Raw genomic sequence first — 6,000 nt, 5'->3', positions numbered from 1 at the left:
ATACTTCTTCATAACTTAGACTCAACGCGATCCCTATAGAGTATTAGATTATAAACAAGAATAATATCTTCAATTGGGTGTACCAGCAAAAAGTTGTCGAAAATAGTCCATATCTGCTTTCTACATACGTCAGTCTTTGTTCTTCATTGGTAAATAGGGGAATTTGGGAGTCTAAGGCTTCTTTTATTTTTGTGAGTGGTAAGGGTCCCTTGATATTCCCTATTTTTGACCATATTATGGCTCTTACTTAGTCCTTCCCAATATTATGGATTGTGCACGAGAGATTGACTGGATTGAATTTGTTTAACTTGGGACGGATTATGTTGGTGCGGGGTGTTTTGAGGGGCGGTTTCAAAGTGGCTGACTTCTACAACAGTCGGCATCCTTGGGTTAGTGATATTGTTCCCACCTCTTGTAATAGTAGTTCAGTTCTGTAGCTTGGGTCGATTCTCTCCGTGTTATTATAACATGAGATAGTCCCAACTGTTTCTTTTGGAACAGAAAACAGCCACAGATCATTTCTAAGGTGAATGAATATTTCTCTTTTATTACTACCTACTAACGCTTCGCATGAGTTGGGAATTTCTTCTTGTTGAGTTTCTTTTAAAAATATATCCAACATACATGATCCGGGTTTTACATTTAAAATGGGCAGTTTTATTTGACACACTAGGTTTTTGAATGCTACACATTCCTTTAGGTCCTGTGGATTTGCTAAGGCATATTTCCTCTTATCTTGATCGACTAGCAGGTAATCCGCTTCGGGGGTAATATTCATGAACGAATTAGTTTTACCTATGTTGGCTGGAAATGTAGAAATTTTATACAAGTCATATATTGATTGTTGATTTATTAACGGGATTGTTACCACTGCAAATAATAGTGCGTTTATCTCTGTGATGTGAACCTTCAGCTTGGTGTAATAGTGAAATAAGTTTGCTACTTCCGGTTCTGTTGGTAGGTGTAGTCCAAACGTTAAATGCGTTTTTATTTCATCCAAGATATTTTTTAGGTTCGAAGGATCCACTAGGTCGTATGACAAGGTTCCGCCGGTAAGGGCGAATAATGCAAATTCAAATTTGCTAACATTAGTCTCCAGGCTAAGTAAGGACATAGTTACTATGTCTAGTGATGCCATGGTGAGGCTTGAATCTTTAATCAAGAGATCTACTTCTTTTTTCAAATAATTCATTATGTTTAGTGTCTTTGATATTTTCTTTGAGAGTGAATCAAATTCGTCTCTCTGGTAATTGTCTATGCTGGCCTGTATTTTTTGGACATGTAATGTTACGTTCATGGCGTTATTTAGTTTTCCTACGTTTTCCCTCAGTATATTTAGGTCTTCTTCAGTTGAAAGCCCAAACAAGCGTGAGGCTAATTCTCCTATGATTAGTATAAGACTAACTGATCTTCGACATTTGCTTTTTCAAAAAAATACCTCTAAGATTCTTGTGGTACTTTATTTTAATTTTTGTATTTCTGTATTGAACAATTCAAATAGTGCTTGCAGTCTCTGTCTATATAATATTAGGAAGGATTGGTGAATTGATACTCTTAGAGCGTTTTTCTCGTTTAGCTCAGGTAATGGTTCGATATCTTCCTTTGCTGGTTCATCGGCCATTGCTAATCTAGCACACGTACGTTTACCGTCTATTGTCCAACACTTCTTGTGTGGGTAATCATCTTCTTCCTCCTTTTTGGTTTTATCTTCCTTTTCTTCTGGTTGAATTGCCTGTACCTTTATCGTTTGCATTTTTGTATGCCTTACTGGGAGTCTTGCTCTTAATCCTATAGTAAATACGCCAATTGACTGGGTGCGGTAAAACATGGGTCCAGTTGACCACGTCCATTTTGTAAGTATCGTGGGCCTTAGATAAGTTATTGTAGTCGAAATTCTAGGTGATTGCTTGCTAAGTGTGGTTATATCTGGGGCTGTGCTTGTCGTGGTCTCCGACATTGAAGATTGTATATCTCTTGCTGGAGTCTCATCTGTAGGCGTGGTTGTTTTGGTGGCTTTTCTTTTTCTTTTAGTAGGCTTTTTATTCTTATTATTTTGCTGTGTACTTGAGAATTTTAATTCCTTTAGGTTAATAATTTGCTTGTAATCCTTTTCCTTTGTGAGTTTTGATATTTTTCGCTTCGTAACATTTTGTTCGGCATGATTTTGAAATAATTCCTTGAGGAAGGTCCATAGTCTCGGTAATTCATTTAACATAGCGTAATTCCTGTCATAGAGTTTATTTTTTTTTTAGAAATTGCCAAGAGGGAATCGGCAGTGTATTTTGCTGTGGTATAGTCTTTTATAAGTCCGTCTACATTTCTTAATTCTCTTTTTCTTATGTTTCCTATATTGTTGGTTCCTAGAGCTTTGTCAATTTCTGCCATTTTCTTGTCGAAATCGTCCAATATTAATTTCGACTCTAGTTTGGGACGAATGGGGGGGTAGATTTCCCTTATCTTACTGATATTGTATGTCTGTTGTGTTCTGCAAGCTCGTATTTGATTTTAAAAACTGGAATATGGAATTTCTTAATTAATTGGTGCTCTTCTTCAGTTTCTTCACCTGTTGAAACAGGGTTTCAAACGGTTTAGGATCCAGTTGCATAAATATTTTCCAGGCATTGTGGCTTGCAAGCAATGAGTTCTCATGTTTGAAGATTATTCCGTGTTTTACGATGTCTTGGGCTATAGTTTGAGAAATGAAGATTGTTATGACATTTGTTATCCACATCCTTTTTGATGTTTATGGAATTTATATTTCATTAGACATTATATACAAACACTTCCTAGATTTATTATTGAACGAGGACTCAGATTTTTTTGATTTGTTCTTTCTTTTTTTTTGGGGGGGGCCACAAGAGACTAACTTGACAGGATATTTTTACTATCTTATAATAATTTTTGTTTTCCGAAGGAAACAAGGTGAGATTAAGAGATGTTGTCGTTCAATTCGTTACCCTGCTTATGGTCCTCGGATTTTTGATTCTTAAGCTGGAGGGGATAGGTATTTTAATTACTTTCACGTAAAAATTTAATTGTTTTAACGTAAGAGTAATTGGGTTTTAATTATTTGATTGTTTCAGCTTTTTTGTTTTCTTGATCACTTTTGATTTTGACTGATAATTTTTAATTCTTTTAAAAACAATTTCGTTTCTTGTTGCTCTATATAGCGCACTCTTTGGATTGTACAGTACTGTTTGTGATATTCTATTTCGTGGAGGGGGTCATGTTTACCTTGATATTTTACACAATTTGGGTTTTCTTCAATTTTATAAACTAGTTTTTGATTTCTACATCCGTCAAGAAGTAATAAGTCTGTCTGGAAGGGACCTTAAACATACCAGTACTTGATTTTATATAGTTTTTGCAACTTTCTTTTCTCATGTTGAACTAAATAAAGGTACTTGCCCTTTCTGCCGTTATATTTTATTCCTAATTTGCCTCTTGCTGGTCTATATTTGGGCGTGTTTGATAGACGTAATCCGAAGATATATGATCCTATGTTGTATTCTCTTAAGTCGTACTTAACATCCCATTTTTTTCGCAAGGACTTCTTCCCCTGATTTATCCACAATAATCATTGCCGCTGAGTATATAACATTTTCTTTGGCATGTTTAATGGATATGAATTCTGTGTCAATAATTGCCCTGGCCATTATTCTGAAACAAAAGGTAGTTTCTATTGATCTTTGTTTAACTTATAATTTTTTCAAGATTGATTATGATTATGGTACACTCTAGGTCGAAGTCAAACTACTTTTTCACCGGCATTTCCTCAATACATCGGTTACTAATTCGTCCGACCATAACTTACTTAAAGTTCCATGTTAACCAACGATGAATATTTACTTTGTGTGGAAAAACAAGGCAACTTTAGGTTGAAGTTGAACTACTTTTTCGCCGGTGCCACCTTGCACCTGGCTCGTTGTGTGTTCGAACATAATATCATTCCTAAAGTTCCGTACTCTAGTTTAACGACTTTGCGGTCGCATTATAGTCTTAAAAGTATAGAGATTCTCGAGAAACTACCTTTTTGTCAATATATTGATAATGTATTTAGACCTTGTGATATTTACACTAATTCGCAGTTCCATAAATATTAACACAATACTGGTTTATAATGTATTTTTTGATACTGATCAATTTTCATGGTTATAACACTTCAGGTAATATTATAGGGTTCTTTCATCATTCATTTTAACAAGGTTATTTATATATACAGTTTCTCCCACTGAGGTTGGGTTTTTATTTCAATATGGGTGCATCATCCGGCAGTGCCGCCTTTGAATTTGGAGATCTAGGCATATCTAGAAGTCGATAATCTTCCCATGAAGAAACATTTGGGCTGAGAAATCGTATTTCAAACATTATGTCATTTTTACCGTTTCAGGTATGCTTAGGTACATTAAATACACTAAAAGTTGGTTTGGGAGGTGCAGGCCTTCGAGAGTAGCGGTTATGTCATTCCTTCGCATATGTTGACGAATGACTTTCCGGCACAGCTGAGATAATGACAATGGGTCATTTATTATCTTTACTACAGAGAAACTTAAGTTTACGTGCGATTGGCAACAGCATAATTGCTCGCGCACGGTTAAGTCTAACCCAGGGACTATTTTTCTCCCAAACTTTTCATCTTGGAAGAAATTCAGGGTTATTTTCTTTATGTCTTTATAATCTCTTGGGGTAACCTGGAAAATTGCGGATCCCATTGAAGGATTTATCGGATTTAGATATGTATTATTTACACAATTGACGTATAAGATTTTAAGAAAGCTTTCACCTTTTAACATATGTCCTTGGTCTATTAATATGGAGAGAAACTTAAGGGTCCAAATTGTAGTTATATTAGTATCATCTTGATCGTACCAAATATTGTCGGCAATATATTTAGACAATGAACTAAGCTTTGTTGCTGGGATGGGTTGTACTAAGATTCTGAAGGCCAGATTGGCACTTCGTTTTGTGTGTTCTAGTGTTCGTGTTAGCGCGCGTGCACTCAAATTATGTAACACTAGGATTGCCGTTAACCTTAGGAGTATTCTTGGTTCCAACATAGTTTTTTGAGATTTTAGTAGATAACATAGTTTTGGACAGACAAGATTTTCTACTGCCTTAATAAGTTCCTCTTCTTTCATTCAATTGTCAATATGTGCCCATTCCCTTAACGGAGCATTAATATTGTCTACGCTATGTCTTATCTTAAGATTCCATGTGATTGTGTTTTCCCGTCTCCGATTATTTAATTGTTGATGGCTTGGGTATTTTATCATGGTTACTATGATTGTTTAACTAGATTTTAAGTTTAGTATAAGCACATACCGTAAGGTTGCGTGTTCCGGCGTTTCTCTTAACCAGTGGTTGAAGGTTACTCACGCACAGTATCTGTAAACGTGATTATATATAAAATTTATCATTAAATAAGGGATTACATAGTAAAAAAAAAATTTTGGTTATGGTGGTTTGAGGTATATTAATGATTATGTAATAATTAAGATAATCAAGTAGTTGGCTACGCGGCGCGTCGTTTAACGCTATCGATTTGATGGTTCATTGTAATATGTGTTGTTTACTTGGCCCCCTTTTTTTTGTTATTTAATTTTCAATAGTGCTTTTGCATTCCCCTTGGTATAAGTTTTTCTTAACGAAACATATTTTAGAGGAAATGCGGAGGAAATTACTTTTCCAAAAGTTGATCCAACGAGTAACAAGATGTCGGGACTGGAAGTAATTTCCGAAGCTTAGCTCCGGAACCAGTCCTCCACGACCAATTCCTGAATTAAGCTCCGAAAACTAGTTCTAAAATCATCTAATTTCCGGACTCAATGTCTCATGTACAAGGCTTGTTTGCTTGTTTTCTTCGTAGATTCTTTTGCGTGGTTAGTTTTGTTATAGTAAATGTCATAGTAGTAAAATCTATGTCGGGTAATTCTTCCGGGTCGTTTTTAATATGTTATTTTATATTATAATTATATTTACAGTGCCCTGTCAAAGTTATAC

This window comes from Artemia sp. Qi Xiang Cuo, chromosome 21, assembly GCF_049724085.1.
Source record: "Artemia sp. Qi Xiang Cuo chromosome 21, ASM4972408v1, whole genome shotgun sequence".
Classification (NCBI taxonomy): domain Eukaryota; kingdom Metazoa; phylum Arthropoda; class Branchiopoda; order Anostraca; family Artemiidae; genus Artemia; species Artemia sp. Qi Xiang Cuo.
The sequence above is the reverse complement of the archived record's forward strand: the minus strand, read 5'-3'. Positions refer to the sequence as shown.